The sequence below is a fragment of the Macaca nemestrina genome, chromosome 5 (genome assembly GCF_043159975.1).
Source record: "Macaca nemestrina isolate mMacNem1 chromosome 5, mMacNem.hap1, whole genome shotgun sequence".
NCBI classification, from domain to species: domain Eukaryota; kingdom Metazoa; phylum Chordata; class Mammalia; order Primates; family Cercopithecidae; genus Macaca; species Macaca nemestrina.
The window spans coordinates 153617477-153639255 of record NC_092129.1 but is presented as its reverse complement, the minus strand read 5'-3'; the positions used below and the strand labels follow the sequence as shown (position 1 = coordinate 153639255).

Here is a 21779-nt window from a genome sequence, read left to right as displayed (position 1 = left end):
GGAGATGTTCTGGACTCACACAGAAACTCAGGGCTATGGAATGAAGGTAAATTTAAAATACAAGCGGGAGTCACAGATACATTGTCTGCGAAAGTGAAACTTAGGAGCTTTGTGAGTCCTGTTGTAACGCTTTTAGACACATTTATATATCAAGGGGCCAAAGTCACATTTTTTACCGATTAGATTCCTGATCATTCAGGGATTACCAAGATTCTGCTACTCACTGTAGTTAATAAACAAAAAGCAAACTGAACTCTATTCTATCTCATGCACTCAGGCACAACCTTTCCAGATTTAAAGAAAAAGATAAAAGAAAGAAAGAAAAAATAGCCCTGTCTCTATACCTCCATTCCCAGGGCGAGCTCCCTCTCTGGCACCAAGCTCCCTGGGGTGAGTTTTCTTCTAGAAGACTCCAGGGGGACAGGTAAAGAGTGGGAGACAGGGAGTCCATTTCAGGGACAGGAATTCCGGGATGAAAAGTGAAGCGAGAGGGAGGGGGCCCAAGCCGAGGGCTTCTTCCCGGTTTCTCAGGCAGCTCCTGGGCCAAGACTCAGGGAGACATTGAGACAGAGCGCTTGGCACAAGAGGAGTGGGGTCAGGGCGAAGTCCCAGGGCCCCAGGCGTGGTTCTCAGAGTCTCAGGTCCTGAAGGCAGTGTATGGGCTGGGGGGTCCCAGGGTTGGGGATTCCTAATCTCCGCAGAGCTTCTCTTCTCCCTCTCACAACCTGCGACGGGTCCTTCTTCCTGGACACTCATGACGAGGACCCAGTTCTCACTCCCACTGAGTGTCGGGTTGCTAGAGAAGCCAATCAGCGTCGCGCCGCCCCGGTTCTAAAGTCCACACGCACCCACCGGGACTCAGAGTCTTCCCAGACGCCGACGATGGGGTCATGGCGCCCCGAACCCTCCTCCTGCTGCTCTCGCGGACCTTGGCCCTGACCGAGACCAAGGCGGGTGAGTGCGGGGTCAGGAGGGAAACCGCCTCTGCGGGAGGAGAGAGGAGCAAGGCGCCCTCTGGGCAGGGGCGCAGGACCTGGGGAGCCGCGCGGGGAGGAGGGTCGGGCGGGTCTCAGCCTCTCCGCGCCCCCAGGCTCCCACTCCTTGAGGTATTTCAGCACCGCCCATGTCCCGGCCCGGCCACGGGGAGCCCCGCTTCATCGCCGTGGGCTACATGCAGTTCGTGCGGTTCGACAGTGACGCCGCGAGTCCGAGGATGGAGCCGCGGGCGCGGTGGGTGGAGCAGGAGGGGCCGGAGTATTGGGAGCTGCAGACACTGGGCGCCAAGGCCCAGGCACAGACTGGCTGAGTGAACCTGAGAACGCTGCTCCGATACTACAACCAGAGCGAGGCCGGTGAGTGACCCCCGCCCGGAGCGCACATCACTTACTCCTGGCTTCATGCCTCACGGACGGCCCTGGTCCCCTTGAGTCTCCGGGCCCAAGATCAACCCCGAGGCTGCGGGACCTGCAGAGATCCTCGACCCTGGAGAGCCCCAGGAGCCTTTACCCAGTTTCATCTTCAGTTGAGGCCAAAATCTCTGCAGGTTGCTAGGGGCCGGGCCGGGGCTGGGTGGGCGGGGCTGACCGCGGGAACTGGGCCAGGGTCTCACACCCTCCAGGTAATGTTTGGCTGCGACGTGGGGCCCGACGGATGCCTCCTCCGCTGGTATGAACAGTATGCCTACGACGGCAAGGATTATATCGCCCTGAACGAGGACCTGAGCTCCTGGACACGCAGCGGCTCAGACCATCCTGCGCAAGTGGGAGGCGGCCAATGTGGCTGAGCAAAGGAGAGCCTATCTGGAGGGCAACTGCGTAGAGTGGCTCCGCAGACACCTGTAAAAGGGGAAGGAGAAGCTGCAGCGCGCGGGTACCAGGGGCCATGGGGTGCCTCCTAGATCTCCTGTAGATCTCCTGGGCTGGCCTCGCACAAGGAGGGGAAGAAAATGGCAACACCACCGGAATATCGCCCTCCCTCTGGTCCCCAGGGAGAGGAATCCTCCTGGGTTTCCAGATCCTGTACCAGAGAGTGACTCTGAGGGCCCGCCCTGCTCTCTGGGACAGTCAAGGGATGAAGTCTCTGAGGGAGTGGAGGGAAGACAATCCCTGGAATACTGATCAGGGGTTCCCTTTGACCCCACAGCAGCCTTGGGCACCAGGACTTTTCCCCTCAGGCCTTGTTCTCTGCCTCACACTCAATGTGTGTGGGGGTCTGACTCCAGCTCCTCTGAATCCCTTGGCCTCCACTCAGGTCAGGACCAGAAGTCCCTGCTCCCCTGCTCACAGACTAGAACTTTCCAAGGAATAGATTATCCCAGGTGCCTGTGTCCAGGCTAGTGTCTGGCTTCTGTGCTCCCTTCCTGACCCCAGGTGTCCTGTCCATTCTCAAGATGGCCACATGAATGCTGCTGGGGTTTCCCATGAGAGATGCAAAGTGCCTGAGTTTTCTGACTCTTCCTTTCAGACCCCCCCAAGACACACGTGACCCACCACCCTGTCTCTGAACACGAGGCCACCCTAAGGTGCTGGGCCCTGGGCTTGTATCCTGCGGAGATCACACTGACCTGGCAGTGGGATGGGGAGGACCAGACCCAGGACATGGAGCTCGGGGAGACCAGGCCCGCAGGGGATGGAACCTTCCAGAAGTGGGTGGCTGTGGTGGTGCCTTCTGCAGAGGAGCAGAGATTCACATGCCATGTGCAGCATGAGGGTCTGCCCAAGCCCCTCACCCTGAGATGGGGTAAGTAGGGAGATGGGGGGATCATGTCTCTTAGGGAAAGCAGGAGCCCCTCTGGAGACCTTTAGCAGGGTCGGGTCTGGGGCCTGGGGGTCAGAACCCTCACATTCCCCTTTTTTCCCAGAGCCGTCTCTCCAGCCCAACATCCCCATCATGGGCATCATTGCTGGCCTGGTTGTCCTTGCAGCTGTCGTCACTGGAGCTGTGGTCGCTGCTGTGCTACAGAGGAAGAAGAGCTCAGGCGAGGAAGGGGTGACAGCTGGGGTCTGAGATTTCTTGTCCCACTGAGGGTTCCAAGCCCCAGGTAGAAGTGCCCTCCCGGTTACTGAGAAGCACCATCCACACTTATGGGCTGACCCAGCCTGGGCCCTGTGTGCCAGCACCTATTCTTTTGTAAAGCACCTGTTACAATGAAGGACAGATTTATCACGTTGATGATTGTAGTGATGGGGACCTGATCCCAGCAGTCACAGGTCAAGGGAAGGCTCCTGCTGAGGACAGACCTTAGGAGAGCAGTTGGTCCCAGACCTACATCTGCTTTCCTTGTTTTTCCTGATCCTGCCCTTGGTCTGCAGTCACACATTTCTGGAAACTTCTCGAGGGTCCAAGACTAGGAGGTTCCTCTAGGACCTCATGGCCCTGCCACCTTTCTGGCCTCTCACAGGACATTTTCTTCCCACAGATAGAAAAGGAGGAAGCTATTCTCAGGCTGCAAGTAAGTATGAAGGAGGCTGATCCCTGAAATCCTTGGGATATTGTGGTCGGGAGCCCATGGGGGAGCTCACCCAGCCCACAGTTCCAACTCTAGCCACATCTCCTATGGGATCTGACCAGGTTCTGTTTTTGTTCTACCCCAGGTAGCCAAAGTGCCCAGGGCTCTCATATGTCTCTCAGGGCTTATAAAGGTGAGACCCTGGGGGGCCTGATGTGTGTGGGTTGTTGGGGGTAACAGTGGACATAGCTGTGCTATGGAGTTTCTTTGACTTGGATGTATTGAGCACATGATGGGCTGTTTAAAGTGTGACCCCTCGCTGTGACTGATATGAATTTGTTCATGAATATTTTTTCTATAGTGTGAGACAGCTGCCTTGTGTGGGACTGAGAGGCAAGATTTGTTCATGCCTTCCCTTTGTGACTTCAAGAACCCTGACTTCTGTTTCTGCAAAAGCATCTGAATGTGTCTGTGTTCCTGAGGGCATAATGTGAGGAGGTGGGGAGAACACCCCACTCCCGTGTCCACCATGACCCTCTTCCCCATGCTGACCTGCATTCCTTCCCCCATCACCTTTCCTGTTCCAGAAATGGGGCTGGGATGTCTCCATCTCTGTCTCAACTTTATGGTGCACTGAGCTATAACTTCTTACTTCCCTATTAAAATTAGAATCTGAGTATAAATTTACTTTTTCAAATTATTTCCATGAGAGGTTGATGGGTTAATTAAAGGAGAAGATTCCTAAAATTTGAGAGACAAAATAAATGGAAGACATGAGAACCCTCCAGAGTCCACGTGTTTCTTGTGCTGATTTGTTGCAGGGGAGGACAGTAGATGGGGCTGTGCACAGTGGGTGCTCAGGCCACCATGAACTTTATGTGGTCACTGCTCAGCTGGGTCATCTTTGCTGCTCCATTGTCCTTGACCCTTCAGTAGAACCTTGTCCCATCAGGACCTGTGATCACAGGGACTTGGATGTCACCTAGGGTGGTCCTTACACGTAGAAGTCCTTCCAGTATCAATAGACAAATTTTCAGACCCCTGTATCTCTCGCCCTCCTTCCAGGTCTCTTTCCTGGATTGTATTTTCCATCTTTTCCCCCAACCTTCTTAAAGGAAGCAGATTCTGAAATTTGCAGAGAGGATGGGTCTCCTAGTTTCTCATCACAGGTAACTATCTGTTGGAGCTCCTCTTCTGCTGTCCCACTCATCTTCCTGCCCTGAGTTGTAGTAATCCTAGTGCTGGCTCCAATCCAAACCCATGGATGTATAAAGCAGAGTCTAATTTAGATTCATATGTGGTTGGAAAATTGGACCCAGAAGCCTAGGATTATCTTTCCTGAACAGAAAAATATGGTTGTGTGCTACAGTGTGCAGGAGGATTGGTGTGGGGGAGGGAGGACACACAAGCAGCCCTGGTGAGAAAAGCACTGGTGGCACTGATGGTGGTGTGAGATGATGTTGTTCTTTAGCTGCCATGAAACAGCATTTGACCTGAGGCTACATTAATAAAGATATTGCCTTTAGAATAGGGAGGTGCTCTACAGTGATCATTCATTCCACTGACATTTGTTGTCTGCTAGGGATATGACTGTTTCTGCATTCAGAAAACATCATTAAAGTAAAAACTGAAAAATTTCCAGCCTTGTGGTGCATACATTCTAGATGCAAGCTTGTCCAACCCGCTGCATGTGACCCAGGACAGCTTTGAATGTGAGAACTTTTTTGCTTATCTGTGGTGGCAAATATCATGAAAATTATGCATGAACATTTTTTTTCTATTCTTTCTGCTCATCAGCTGTCATTACTGTATTTTTTGTGTGGCTCAAGACAATTCTTCTTCTTCCCATGTGGCCCAGTGAAGCCAAAAAATTGGACACCTCTGCAGGCAGATGATAGATATAGTATAAGCAGAGTAGGAACAGAAGATGCTGAGTTAGAAGGTGGCAAGTGATGTGTGGCAGGTGATCCAGAGTGTGGGCTGTGGGAACAGGGAGGTGGCTGTTGTGCTGGGTGGTCAGCATGGGCCTTGTTGCAAATGTGACCTTGGAGTAAAGATTTGAGGGATGTGAGGAGCTGTCTACAGGGATGTCTGGGAAAGTTCTTTTCAGGCAGGGAAACTTCAGTGCAGATGCACGAGGGCAGGAAATTGTCTGTGTTCCTGGAAGGACAAAGAGGCCAGAAGGGCTAGACACAGAGAAACTGAAGTGAGGTCCAAGGTGTGGCTAGAGCAGGTAGCCCTGGAGGGTGTGGGAAGGATGTTGACCTTTGTGCTGAATGACATGGGGAGTTAGAGAACAGTTTTGAAAAGTGGGACATGGTAGGACTTATCCCTTGAAAGCTTCTCTCGGGCTGCTGTGCTGAGAACAGAATTGAGAGGTGGGGACTAGTAAGGCAGTGGGGAAAACAGTGGGAAAGGAGTGCAGTATTCCAGAATGGAGACGTTGCTTACCTTGACTGGGGTGTGACAGGGGAAATAGTGGGAAGTGAAGGGATTCTGGATGAATGTGAAGATGGACTTCACAGCACTTGCTAATGGATTTATCTGTGGTGTGAGAAGAAGAATCAAGGGCACCCACAGTGTTGGACTGAGTGGGCAGAAGGGTGGAGCTGCTGTCAGTGGAGATGGGGAGACTCTGGCAGGAGCATACAGAGGAGAGGGCATCGCAGGCATTCAGTGGAGGAGACATTACGAGGAATGCAGGTGAGGGGCCCAGATGCCTCTGCAGCTACAGATTCATCATCCAATCACTCTCCTACTTCCACCAGCCCTGTGTCTCAGAGCCAGAGCACTGATTCTCCCCTGGGCTGTCTGCACAGGCAGGTGAAAGTCAGGGAAGTTACGGGCTGCTGTTGGTTATAATAAGTCACAGATTATTGTGCTTTCTCAGATAATTAAAGAAACAATAAGAGGATGTATAATTAGAACACTTAGTCACAAGACTACAATAATGCAAAGTTTTTTATTCATCTAAAGAAGGAAACAGAAGAAAAACAGTTGAGCAAGAGAGAGATAATATTAGAAGGCAGCAAATGACAATGTACGGACTTAAACCCAATGAGGTCAACAATTACATTAAACATAATGGACTCAAATACTCTAATTACAAGACAAATAGTGCAAGGGGGTAAAAATAAATAAGTAAATAAATAACTAACCGTAGGCTATTGACAAAAGCCATAATTTCAGTAGAAGATACAGAAAAGTTGAAAGTAAAAGGATAGAAAAGAAATACCAGACAAACATTCATGAAAAACCACATGGAGATGCCATTTAGAAGAATTACAGGCCATGAGTCTCCTGAGACATGGAGCACATGCAGGCAGCTCACACTGTGTTTTTCGTTTTTTTCAGAGACAGGATCTATTGCCCAGGCTGCAATGCAATGGTGATATCATACCTCACTGTAACCTCAAACTCCTGGGCTGAAGCAATTCTCCTGCCTCAGCCTTCAGAGTAGCTAGGATGACAGGCATGTGCCGCCACAGCTGCTATAATGTCTCATTTTCTCATTTGCTGAGGTGTGATAAAGGAAACAATATCATGCCATGTATTTGACTTGCAGCAGGTACACAACAATGTCAGGTGAATGAAGAAATAAAACCACTTAGTAATCCAAGCCATATCCACATTTACATTTTACAGGTGAGGAGCAACATCCCAGACAAGTAAAATAAACTGATTTACATCATCCAAAGCAGAATCGAGAACATATTCCCTGTGCTAAAGGAATCAGAGCTCTACCAGGGGTCATAGCGGGTATCATGCAAGTCAGATACGCTAATTACTAGAATTGGAATTGATACATTTTGAGATATAGTAAACAAAGGGTTTGGGAGGATTAACTGAATGCAGACATAGAGGAAGAAAATTGATTTGTTTAAAAGATGGATAGAATCTTTAAAGAAACAACATTTTTTAAAGTGACCTTATGTGGCCCAAAGTAAAGATGAGCTCAAGTGTCAGGTGGGAAAATGCCTGACTAAGTGCAGCTTCCAGACCCAAGGGAGACCTAAAAATCCCGGGACATTTTCGGTTGTCATATGGGGATTGGTGGGAGGGGGTGAGTGGGGGTGCTGCCGGCAAACTTCCCACAATGCACAGGCCACTCCACAAGGGAGTCTCTGTCCCAAACTGTTTATATTGCTGCTGTTGAGAAACCCGCCCCAGAGGTAAGTGCTGTAGTGTCCTCACCATTTCACCGATTAAGAAACTGAGGCACCGGGGGGAAACTGTCAGTAGGACCAGAGCTGCAGGCTGAATCCGGGCCACCTGGCTGCAGGGTCTTGGCTCCCCTGATTAAGTCAGGGACCCGGGAGCCGACCACAAACAATCCCAGCTGCGTGGTGCCTTCATGGTCTGTGGGCGCCTTCATGGTCTGTGGGCGCCCCCTGGTGTTGACACTGGGCCTGTGGCCAAATGAGACTTGAGGGAAAAGGAAAAAACAAGTTTGGGTAGGGGGATATTCTTCCAGGTTCTTCAGATTTTGAGCCATGACTTACGCTCAGAAAAAAATAATGTCCGCCTTAATTATCTCTCCAACCCTGTTTTTCCCAGTCCCGGCCAGTTCCCTGCCTCGACTCCATCAACATGCATGGAGAAAGGTGGACAAACCATGAGTGGGCCGTGGATTTTCATAAAGTGAACAGTTGAGTAAACAACAACCACATCAAGGTACAGCATTTCCAGCCTCCAGGAAACTCACACCTGTAATCCCAGCACTTTGGGGGGCTGAGACAGGCGGACCACAAGATCAAGAGATCAAGACCATCCTGGCCAACATGGTGAAACCCCGTCTCTACTAAAAAAAGTACAAAAATCAGCTGGGCATGGTGGCACGCACCTATAGTCCCAGCTACTCAGGAGGCTGAGGTAGGAGAATCACTTGTACCTGGGAGGCGGAGGTTGCAGCAAGCCGAGATTGCACCACTGCACTCCAGTCAGGTGACAGAGCAAGACTCCATCTCAAAAAAAAAAAAGAAAAGAAAAGAAAAAGGAAAGCTGGTAAGGACATAAAAATATGGCAAACTTCACTAGGCCAAATGTTGGTGAAGATATGGAGAAACTGGAACACTTGCACACTGCTGGTGAGAGTGTACCGTGGTACAGCCACCATGGAAAACAGTATAGTGGTTCCTTAAGAAAGTAAAGACAGAATTACTATATGAGTCCACAATTCCACTTTTGGGCATATCGTCAAAAGAACTGAAAGCAGGACCTCACACAGATATTTGCACACTCAGGCCCACAGCAGCACTATTCCCAATACCCAAAAGGTGGAAGCAACCGAGTGTCCATTGAGGATGACTGGATAAACAGCCCACATTGCACATACACATGGAATATTATTCAGCCTTAAAAGTGAATGAAATTCTAATTGGATGAGCCTTGAAAACACTGTAAGTGAAATAAGCCAAAAATGAAAACAAATATGATATTTTACTTATATGAGGTAGCTAGAATAAGCTAATTCATAGAAACAGAAAGTAGAATAGAGGTTACCAGGGAATGGGCAGTTATGTTTTAATGGGTACAGTTTCTGTTTGGGATGATGAAAATGTTCTGGAAGTGGATATTGGTGGTGACTACACAACACTGTAAATGTGCTTAATGCCACCAAATTGTACACTGAAAAAATGGTTAGAAGGTAAATTATATAGTATGTATGTTTTATCACAATTTACAAAAAATGTATCAACACTAAATCCAATCACAGCTGTCACTGAGATTATTTTATAATGATGTTTCAACAAGCATGTTGCCACTGTGGGGGGCGGGGAGGGGAGTCATTAGGGTTCTTATGCCACTATGTTCTTTTGTGTCACTCCTCAGCCACTTTTGAACTGTGCTTATGCATCCCAATTTCTGATCTGCTAAGTACTTTCAGGAAAGTTATTCACATGGTAAAAACTCATTAAGCACCTAGCTTATTCTTGGTGCTCTACTCTATGGAGTTGATCTCAGAAAAAAGAATCAAACTTCATTGGACCTCACAGATGGCACAGGTTGGGGGTTGGAACATGGGTAAGGAAATTATAACATAACATGTTACAGTATTTTATATTACTTTTTTTCCCTTGAACGCTACATTATTAATATTTTATAATGACTGTACTGACTTACGTGTACCAATGATTCCAAATTAAAATTACTGCTTTCTCTGTTTCTTATATATTTTTCTGTCTTTGTAAGTATTTTTAGAGTGGGCATTTTGGAAATAGCCCAACAATTTCATTTATATGATAATGTTTTGTTTACTCTTATTCTTGAAAGATGGATTTGCCAGTCACAAATTTCTATTTGACATTGGCTTTCTCTCGGCTCTTTAATGATTATGCCTCTTCTGGCTGCTGTGACTGACAGGGAAAAATCAGTTACATCTTAAACCAGTTGCTTCTTAGATGATGTGTGTTTCTTCTGCAGCTACTTTGAAGATGACCGTTTCCCTTTAACATCTGAAGTTCCAGTGCAGTGTGAGTAAATGTGGATCCTTCATTCACAGTGCTGTGTATACACTTGCTTCACCTTTACCCATAAACTATTTATGGAATGCCTCATACATTTACTCACTTTGTGATGTGTAGGAATTTAACTAGACTAATGTTAAATCTCATTTGGCCACCATTTACATTGTGAAATCCAAAATAATGGCTCCACAAATATGTCCAAGCCCTAAGCCTATCACCTTTAGATATGTTACCTTACACAACAAAAGAGATTTTACTGACATGATTAAGAGGATGGACCTTTAGATGGGGAGATTATCTTGGATTTGCTGGGTGAGCCCAATCTGATCCCATGAATCCTTAAAAGTAGAGATGATTGAAGAAATGTGGGTCAGATGGAGTGCTGAATTTCTTTTACAGTAATTTCTTCATCTACTAAAATATGATTGTCTCTGTTTTTTAATTCTTTAAGTGGTGAAATGCATTAAAAGATTTAAAATTTATATATTATTGCATTCTTGGGATACATAAGTTGGTCAACATAATATATTCATTGCACATAGGTAGATATAGTCTACTAATATTTTTCTCAGGATTTTCACACATAATTATATAAAAGTGATATTCCTATAATAATATTTCTTTATTGATTTCCTAACTGGTTCTAGAATCAATGTTATTCGTGCCTAAAAATTTGAGTTGTTTGGATTTTCCTATGATTCCCTATATATCTTGAATATTTTATATAAGTCCATTATATGTTTGATACATGAGCATACTTATAAAACTGGATATGTTTGAAGGGAAATAGAATGTTTACCATTGTTTTAACTTCTTTACTTGTAATAAGTCTTTCTGTTGACATAATTTTTCAGTTTCAAGACTGTTTAAATCTCTCCTATATCTGCAGTGGTATATTTTTCTGTTATGACACTGTCTCGTTCTTAATTAACACTGCCTGTTTTATTTCTCTGTTCAATGAACAGCTGCTTTTGGCAGGCTGGGTTCTCAGCAGTGGCAGCTGCCAGGTCAGCCTTGGTGCGTCGAGTCAGTTGCTGTGCCCATGCAGTGTCCATCCCAGCCACCACGGCCACTTTGTGCACAGACTCCATGAGCAAGCCCTGTGCGGCTGAGTGGCATCGTCCATCAAGCCATCTTGCCCACCTGATTACAGGGAGCCCCAGCCCCTTGGAGCCCCTCTGTTACGCATCCACATGCAACCACTATCATCACACAGTCTGCCCATAGCAAGAGGCCTATGCAAACCTCTCTACCCCCTAATTTTTCATCTTTATTTTTCCTAAGTTCCTGACTTGCAAGCAAACCCATGAGCCACTGCCCATGATTCATTCACTCATGCACTACTGGGGCATCATTTCACAACCCCCACCTTCCATGGGCCTGTGTGGGATTTCATTTCTAGTTCCTGGCTCAACAGCCATTAGCAAAGCTGTTTTGGTGTCAGCTCCCAAGCCTACTGCTCTTGTTGTAGGTTCTCCTCCTTATATCTGAGTCACAGGCATTTATTTCCTGGGATTTTTAATAATTGCACTGATTTGTTCAATGTAGCATTTCTAAAGACTTCCAGCAAGGGAGATTCTATATTAGCTTAGAGAAAATTGTTTCAAAACATCAGAAATGTATACTGGAATGAAGGACAACATGCATGGAGAAAGGTGGACAAACCATGAGTGGGCCGTGGATTTTCATAAAGTGAACAGTTGAGTAAACAACAACCACATCAAGGTACAGCATTTCCAGCCTCCAGGAAACACCCTTAGGTTCTACTTGATCATAAATCACCCTCCCTGATGCTAGAGCAGCCACTTTCTTCATTTCTAACACCATAGATGAGATCCGTCAGTTCCGAATACAGTCACCCTCATGTCCCGGGTCTTGCTGTGTGTGATTGTAGCCTATTCACTCCCATGGCTGTCAGTGCTCCATTTTACAACTAGCTCACTCTTCTTAACCCTCCACTGTTGATAAACATGTGTGTTATATCCAGATTTTACAAATTGTGCTGCTATAAATAATCTTTTCACATATTTTGGGACGCAAATGCATGCATTTCTATTGGTATATAACCAAGAGTGCAATTGCTGGGTCGTAGGTGAGTGGATGCTTGGTTTAGTCTCTCAAAACACAAGTGTCTATGGAATAGACAAATAATAGATGTGGGTAAATCTCTTATTTTAGAAATTATTCAGCTAATACATGAAAAGAAAGACTGAGACTATGACCCTTTTGCAATCCACAATGGACTAACAGATTTAGCCATTGAACAGCAATGGCAATTAACATCACAACAAAAGAATTAACCAGTATTACATTATTCTTCTTGATGAAAAACATGATATTGTACTGTGAATCCTGAAAATCTGAGAGAGATCTCAGTTAATTTGGAAAGTTTATTTTGCCAACGTTAAGGATAAATGCCCAAGACACAGCCTCAGGAGGTCCTGACTACATGTGCCCTAGGCAGTCAGAGCACAACTTGGTTTTATACATGTTAAGGGGACATGAGACAGTGATCAACATATATAAAATGAACATTGATTCCGTCCGGAAAGGTGGGACAACTCAAGCAAGGAGCAAGGAGGGGGATTCCAGGTCACAGGTAGATGAGAGACAAATGGTTGCATTCTTTTGAGTGTCTGATTAGCCTTTCCAAAGGAGGCAATCAGACATGCATTTATCTCAGTGAGCAGAGGGGTGACTTTGAATAGAATGAGAGACAGGTTTGCCCTAAGCAGTTCCCAGCTTGACTTTTTCCTTTAGCTTAGTAATTTTGGGGCCCTAAGATTTTATTTTCCTTTTACAGAACCATCAACACTTACAGAAAAAAATAACAAAAACAAAAACAAAAAAACCCTGAATATACACAAACCTCTATACCAAACTACCAATTTATAGAAAATACAGGTAATAGAAATACATTAAAACCACACCTTGGCGTGCAATCCACAAAATGCAAACAACAGGAAATCTTACCATACAATATAAATTTCAAGGAGAAACCTATAGAACAAATGAGAACAAGAAACATATTTTTAAAGGTAAAACTAAACTATAATTTTGGATGAAAATATAAAATAGAACAAAGGAGTGATAATCGTAAAAGTCAGGTGAGTTTTTACCTCAGGAAGGGAACATTTTATCATTGAGGCAGGGTAATGATGAAGCTTCTGGGTTGGCTGACAAACGTCTCTCTCTGGTGATTAAAGAGCGGTTACCTTTTATTGAAGGGCACTATTTTTAGACAGTTTTTCTTCAGACAGTTTTATTTTATGACTAAAAAAGCTAATGAAGAATAAGTTATGGGTTATGGTTCCTGTTCTGCATAAAGCCTCCTCCCCACCCTCCTCTCCAGAAACTGAGCACCCAGAAGAACTGGCAACCACAGGACCCCTGGCAGGGCTACCTCCCTTCTGGGTGTGTGTCCAGCTCACATTAATACAGGAGTTATTAAGAAATTATTTCAGGCAGTTAGAGAGAGTAAAAGAGTTCTCAGTGGAATTTTGCTTTAATAAAAAGGAGCCCCAACTCCATTTCTTTTCTAACAGAAAGTAGCCTGAAAAGTCAAGCTGCAAGCAAGCTGGACGCTTGAATATGTAACTGCCGGCAGCTATACTAAAAGCCAGGTACACCCAACATGGCGGCTTCCCCCTCCCTTTTCTTTGCTGCCACACGTGTGGGTGTCATGGCACTGGCCAGGTAACGCCACATGTGCAGGTGTCATGACGCCAGGCAGGTGGAGGCCACATTTACATAATAAAGGACTAGGGTGGGAGGGCCAGTTTCTTCACAAGCTATGTAAATGGTACACCTGGTCAAACCAATCCCCTGAGCCCTATGTAAATCACTGCCTCCTGAAGCCTTTCCATAAAGTTGATTGCATCCCACCCCAAACCTGGAAACCCTCTTGGGGTAACCTGTTTTCTCTGTATGATAAAGCTTTCTCTCTCTTCTTTGTCTATTAAACTTTCCACTCCCTAACCTGCTCCATGTGTGTGTCCTTGTCGTTAACCATCTTGGCCCAGGACAACAAACCCGGGTATTTACCACAGACAATGAAGCCGTTTCAACATCGCCACAGGCAGTGAGTGTGGTATATCCTTGAGGCCTGGATGAACCTGATAGGACACAGCTGAGGGGAAGACTTCACCCAGTCTGCAGGCTTTGGCCGTCAGTGGAGAAAACACAGGTTCTCAGCTCTCCACAGGTGCCATCATGGCCAGAGCGTCCTCTCTGCATGGGTAGCGAGGCTTGGCCCTTCCCCTGAACACAGTGACAGGGATCTCCCTAGAGTTGGAGATGACATTATTCCTCCTCCAAAATGGTTTAACCTCATGCTTTTTCTGCTTTACAGGAAAGTTAACTCAGGCTGGTGTCCAGTGAAAAAATCCCAGGCACACAGGAGGGACAGGTGGATCTCAGGGCTATGATCTATCTGGGAAAGGAAGAGCGCCGATCACCAGGTGGCGCCACTGTGCTGCTCCTTCACCCAGGAGGTGGATGCTGGGGCTGAGCTTCCGGGTAGGGAGAGGATATCATTGCCCATTTTCCAGGTTCCAAGTAAAAACCCTCCTGCCCAGCCCATTTGGTTCTCCCTGAATCCTCAACTCTAACAAGGTTTTTTTGGTTTTGTTTTTGTTTTTTCACTTTAAGTTCTGGGATACATGTGCAGAACTAGCAGGTTTGTTACATAGGTACACGTGCGTCATGGTGGTTTGCTGCACCTATCAATCCTTCATCTAGGTTTTAAGCCCCACACGCATTAGGTGTTTATCCTAATACTCTCCCTCCCCTTGTGCCCTACCCTTGACAGGCCCCACTGTGTGATGTTCCCCTCCCTGTGTCCATGTGTTCTCATTGTTCAATTCCCACTTATGAGTGAGAACATGAGGTGTTTGGTTTTCGGTTCCTGTGTTAGTTTGCTGAGAATGGTGGTTTCCAGCTTTATCCATGTCCCTGCAAAGGACATGAACTCATTCTTTTTTATGGCTGCAAGGACTGTCTTTTTCTCATCTACCTGGGCAGGTCTTTTTGACTCAGGAAAGTGGATGTGATTGTTAGATTCACCACATCCTTGTTTATTGTGTTGCCAGTAAAATGAAATCAAAATACACACTGCATAAATAATAAAATAATCCATAATAAGCAAATATTTATAATGTACTGACACCACTGAGGTTTCCTCCAAGTGTTGGCACAGCTTCAGACACACCTTTTCTCTTGAGTCAAGACACTGGGTACAGTGAAATGGGAAGAAACCCCAGTCACTACAGAAAGGGCCCCCATGGAAGAGGCCTGGCAGGGGAGTCAGCTGTGCCAGGTCCACCATATTTGGGGATGACTCCCCCTTTCTGGGCAGGACTTTTTAAAAAAATTCTTTTTGTATTCACATTAGTTCTGAAATTGCAGGATGCTGAGAGGCAGCACTGGTCAGTTATGCTGTCTCTTTCTTCCCTATTAAATGCTGTGCCAACTGGTGCCTTCACACGTTTCTATCCTCTTCCTAGAGAGGAGCAAAACAATAATGGACAACACTGAAACATACAAGCTTACTTTAAATATGTGCTGTCTGAAGTAGCTACTGGAAGATTAGTTCCACCAAAATGAGGGAAGGTACAGAAAAAAACATTTGCATAGCCATGTTCATAGCAGCATTATTCACAATAGCCAAGACATAGAAGCAACCAAAACACCAATTAACAGATGAATTGATCAAGAAAATGTGGTATATACAGACAATGGAATATTATTCAACCGAAAAAAAGGACATCCTGTTATATGCTGCACTATGGATGAACCTGGAGAAACAATGGTAAGTGAAATAAACCAATCACAAAGAAGCTCCATACTGCACAATTCCATTTATATGAGGTGTCTGAACTCTTAGAACCTGAAAGTAGTATGGTGATTGCCAAGGGTTGGGTGGGGGGTGGGGATTAATGAGGAGTTTTTGTTCAATGGGCATAGAGTTTCAGGTCTGCAAGATAAAAAGTTCTAGGCATCTGTGACACAACAATGTACTTACAGATAACACTAATAGTTAAGATACCAAATTTTATGCAATATGTTTTCTGACACAATGAAAAAAAAAAAAACCCCTGTTACTAACTTAGGAAAAAAGCACATAAATTAATTAAAAATATATTAGTATATGCTTACCATTAAAAAAAAGTGATATAGAAAACCATGAGACAAAAATAGAGATCCTTGCTACCCCAGCTATCATCCACGAACCAGCAGATTCAGCATCTCATGAAACAAGACAGAAAGATTTAAAGGCCCAGCCTTGACACCTTCAATCAGTTTGAATTTTGTCAGGACCCCAGGTGGCTCCACTGCATGTAAAAGCACTGTTCCAGATGGTGGTGTAGGAAATCTGAGGATGGTGGCTGCGCTCCATAGGTAGAAGCCTCCATTTCAGATGGGAGAACACCAGAAGGGTCCAGGAGTGATATTTCCAACAAAGTAAAATTAATAGAATGCCCAAAGTTTCTAACTTCTTAAGAGTCATACAGACGAAAGAGATATCAAAGTTAAATTAATGAGAGTTATCTAGAAAATAAACAAAAACAAGTATTAACTCCAGGAAGAACAAATGTTGTGCCAGAAGTGAAAAGTATTAAAGTTGACGTATGAAAGTATTAGTCATGGAAAAGGAAACAAGGAATGACTGACCTAAACATAATCACTACATACATATACTGGGAATAGGAAAGAATGAGAAGTGTGAAAGAGAACAAGTACTCTAACTATTGTATCCACCCACCATTGTGCTGTGCAACAATGGCTGCAACTGAAAAAAACAAAAAACAAAACAAACAAAAAAACCAAGCAGTATTAATAAACAAATGGTAATCAAAGATATGGAAGTCAAGTCAAAAAATCAGCTAAAAATGTTAAAAGTCATTGCTCCCTAGAAAAGCAGAAATAGGTAAGAAGCAGAGAAGTCTCTGCCTTTTCTCAAGTAATCCTGTGCAAATATCTGACTCTTTCAATTATGGACAATTGTAAATTTGATTAAAATAAAAGCAAAAACTTCAATGAATACGCAAATTTATGCCTAATGACAACTGCATTCAACACTGATAAAGGTTAACTAAAATATATAAATACTCTAACATAAAACAGGCATGCATAAATGTGTACGTAACATCAACTCTAAATAACACATGAAAGAATATGTCAATCGACACATCTCTGGAGTCACTACCCCATCTCCTTTACTGGTTGCCCTGTGAACTGAGGCAGGGTGTATCAGGACCTGACTAAGGTCTCTCATCCTTCTCTTGCTTCCAGGCAGGTCTTGCATCCATTCCTGCTGCACAGAGGGCTCTCATCCCTGCCTTGAATCTGTTTGACAGCCCCCACAGCTGCCTCACCAATGCTCTTAGAAGGACCCCAGACAATGGCAGGGGGAACTATCTCACCTCACCACCTCCCTTCCTCAATCAGTCTGAACTGATGGCAGAAGATGTTGATGCTTGCTTTACTCATCCAGATTCCCAGTTTATTTATTCTTCATCAATACAGTCCACATCTCCCCAGCACTTACTTCACTCCAGAAGCAGACTGACCCTCTCCTTATTTTAATGTCCACAGTTATTTTATTTTCAGTTTTTGTGGGTACATAGAAGATGTATTTATTTATGGACTACATGAGATGTTTTAATACAGACATGCAATACACAATAATCACATCATGGAGAACAGGGTATCCATCTCCTCAAGCATTTATCCTTCATGCTACAAACAATCCAATTACACACTTTTAGTTATTTTAAAATGTACAATTAGGTTTTATTGACTATAGTCACCTGTTGTATGATCAAATAGTAAGTCATATTCATTCCTTCTATTTTTTGTAACCATTAACCATTGTTACCTCCCATCTGCCCCCACAACTACCCTTCCCAGCCTCTAGTAACCATCTTCCCACTTTCTTTGTCCATGAGTTTCATTGTTTTGATTTTTAGATTCCACAAATAAGTAAGAATATGCAGTGTTTGTCTTTCTGTGACCTGCTTATTTCACTTAACATAATGATCTCCAGTTCTATCCATGTTGTTGCAATTGACAGAATCTCATTCTTTTTTATGGCTGAATAGTACTCCATCTGTATATGTATAATATTTTCTTTATTCATCTGTTGATGGACACTTAGATTGCTTCCAGATCTTAGATATTGTGAACAGTGCTGCAGCAAACATGGGAGTGCAGATACATCTTTAATATATTAATTTCTCTTCTTTGGGGTATATACCCAGCAGTAGGGTTGCTAGATCATATGGTAGCTCTACTTTTAATTTTTTGAGGGATCTCCAAACTGTTCATAGTGGATGTACTAACTCACATTCCCACCAACAGTGTACGAGGGTTCCCTTTTCTCGCCAGCATCTGTTATTGCCTGTCTTTTGGATAGAAACCATTTTAACTGGGGTGAGATAATTCACTGTTTTGATTTGAATTTCTCTGTAGTTTCATGATGTTGAAAACCTTTTCATACGCCTGCCTACCATTCATATGTCTTCTTTTCAGGAGTATCTACACAAATCTATTGCCCGTGTTTTGATCGGATTATCAGATTTTTTTCCCTATGGAGTTGTTTGAGCTCCTTATGTATTCTGGTTATAATCCCTTGTCAGATTAGTAGTTTTCAAATATTTTCTCCTATTCTGTGGGTTATCTCTCCACTTTGTTGATTGTTTCCTTTGCTGTGCAGAAGCTTTTTAACTTGATGAGATCCCATCTGTCCATTTGTGCTTTGGTTGCCTGTGCTTGTGGTATATTGCTCAAGAAATTTTTCCCCAGACCAATGTCCTGGAGATTTTCCCAATGTTTTCTTATAGCAGTTTCATAGTTTGAGGACTTTAAATCTTTAACCAATTTTGATTTTATTTTTGTATATGGCAAAAGATAGGGGGTCTAGCTTCATTCTTCTGTATATAGATATCCCATTTTCCCAGCACTATCTATTGAAGAGACTGTCTTTTCTTCAGTGTATGTTCTTGGCACCTTGTCAAAAATGAATTCATTGTAGGTGTGTGGACTTGTTTCTGGGCCTTCTATTCTGTTCCATTGGTCTATGTGTCTGTTTTTATGTCAGTGCCATGCTGTTGGTGACTATAGCTCTAATATAATTTGAAGTCAGGTTATGGGATTCCTCCAGTTTAATTCTTTTTGCTTAGAATAGCTGTGGCTATTGTCGGTCTTTTGTGGTTCCATATAAATTTTAGGATTTTTTTCTATTTCTGTGAAGAATGCCATTGGTATTTTGATAGGGATTGAATTGAATCTGTAGATTGCTTTGGGTAGTATGGACATTTTAACAATATTTATCCTTCTAACCCATGAACATGGAGTATATTTCCATTATTTAGTGTCCTCTTCAATTTCTTTCATCAGTGTTTTATAGATTTTATTATAGAGGTCATTCACTTATTTGTTTAATTACCAGGTATTTAATTTTATTTCTGGCTATTATAAATGGAATTACTTTTTAGTTTCTTTTTCAGATTGTTCACTGTTGTAATACAGAAATGCTACTGATTTTTGTATGTTGATTTTGAATCCTGCAACTTTACTGGATTTATCAATTCCAATCGTTTTTTGGTGAAGTCTTTAGGTTTTTCCAAATATAAGATCATATCATTTGTAAATAAGGATAATTCGACTTCTTCCTTTCCAATTTGTATGCCCACTATTTCTTTCTCTTGTCTGATTGCTCTAGCTAGGATTCCAGTTGAATACCAGTGGTGAAAGTGGGCATCCTTGTCATGTTCCAGATCTTAGAGGAAAGGTTTTCAGTTTTCCTCCATTCAGTATGATACTAGCTGATGGTCTGTTGTATATAGCTTTTATTATGTTGAGGTATGTTACTTCTGTACCCAGTATTTTTAGGATTTTTATCATGAGGAAATGTTGAATTTTATCGAATGCTTTTTCAGCATCAATTGAAATGATCATATGGTTTTTAATCCTTCGTTCCGTTGGTATGATGTATCTCGTTGATTTGCACAAGTTGAACCATTCTTGCATCCCTGGGATAAATCCCATCATCATGATAAAGGTTCTTTCTAATGTATTGTTGAATTTGTTTTGCTAGAATTTTGTTGAAGATGTTTGCATCAATATTTATCAGAGATACTGGCCTGTAGTTTTTGGTGTTGGTTTTCTTTTTCTTTCTTTCTTTTTTTTTTTTTTTTTTTTTTTTTGTATCTTTTGCTGGCTTTGGTATCTGAATAACATGGGCCTCATAGAATGAGTTTGGAAGTATTCTCCCCTCCTCTATCTTTTGGAATAGTTTGAGTAGAAATGATATTATATGATATTAGTTATTCTTTAAATGTATGGAAAAAATCAGCAGTGAAGCCATTCGGTCCCAGGCTTTTCTTTATTGGGACACTTTTCATTACGATTTCAATTTTGTTACTTGCTATTAGTCTATTCAGGTTTGGGATTTCTTCCTGTTTCAATCTTGATAAGTTTTATATGTCTAGGAATTTGTCTATTTCTTCTAGATTTTCTAATTTATTGGCATACAGTTGCTCATAGTATCCTCTAATGATTCTTTGAATTTCTGCAGTATGAATTGTAATGTCTCCTTTTTCATTTCTAGTTTTATTTTTTTGGGTCTTCTCTCTCTTTTTTCTTAGTCTAGCTACCAGCCTGAGCAACATAGCAAGACTTCATCTCTCCAAAGATACAAAAAGTAGCTGGGTATGGTGGCATGCATCTGTAGTCCCAGCTACTTTGGAGATTGAGATGGGAGGATCACCTAATCTTGGGGAAGTTGAGGCTGCAGTGAGCCATGATCATACCACTGCAACCTAGCCTGGGAAACAAAGTAAGATCCTGTTTCAAAGAAAAAAATATTTAACTTGGATCAAAGACCTAAATGTAAGTGCAAAACTACAAATCTCATAGAAGAAAATGTATGCAAAATAATTATAATGTAATATAATATAATATAATACAATAAATGGCCACTCATCTCACTTTGAGACAGTGTTTGTACAATATGAGCATTATCGAGGGTAATCATAGCCTTGTGGGCTGGATTATAATGGCCACAAGAGAAGCTTGGCCAAATGAAGGAGACTTCCTTGGACACAGCCCACCATGGCAGTCTTGAGAAGCACAGACACATCTAAGGGAGTTGGACATGTGCCAGGCTATATGTGCCCAACAATTCGAAGGGCCAGATAAGGCTGTGTTTCTTGCAGTCATGAAAAGTTGTCACAAGAATGCTCCCAGGTTGACATGGCCTCATGTCCCTTTCAAACCTCCTTGGGGGACAAGATGTATATAATTTGAGAGAAACTATAGCTGATCTCAGAGGGATAGAAAAAGGAAGAGATGAGGTCTGCTGGATCACTAAAGGGGAAAAAGTGAGAAACAAAGTCTGCTGGACCAAAATAGGGAGGCCAAAAAGGCCCAGTTAGGATCACCAGGAAACAAATGTGGTATGATCTGATCTCAGCTGGGGCAGAGAGGAAATATAGATTGACAACCAAATGCAGTATTGGTGGGCCTCTGGAAAGATCTGGCTCCCTTCCTAGTGCCCTGACAAAAGAGGAAAAAGGAGAAGAAACCCTAGGTAAAAGAACTCCAGTCTCTGTGTTCCAGGGGTGAACTCCTCTCTGGCCTACAGACTGGGGGTGGTCCCAAGGTTGCCTTCATGTACCAGCAATAGGGGGTGACCCAGAGACCCCACATGGAGCTTATAACCTGTGCAAGTCCCTGCCCCTCACCCAACAAAGAAAACACAAGCAGAGAACCTTAGCTTTAGTGGCCAGAGGTGCAGAATGCACCTTAATTCATGGGAACCCAGAGAGATACCCTGGTAAGTGGGCAGCTCTAGATGGTTA

At 43.6% G+C, this 21779-nt stretch overlaps 1 protein-coding gene and 1 pseudogene across 4 annotated transcripts in view; one reads left to right on the top strand and one right to left on the bottom strand.

The window, feature by feature from the left end:
* LOC105498580 (putative uncharacterized protein ZNRD1-AS1) overlaps positions 1-21779 on the bottom strand; it is a 102137-nt gene that overhangs the window by 19798 nt on the left and 60560 nt on the right. The window lies entirely within an intron of this gene.
* Positions 658-3803, top strand: LOC105498583 (class I histocompatibility antigen, Gogo-B*0101 alpha chain-like; annotated as a pseudogene).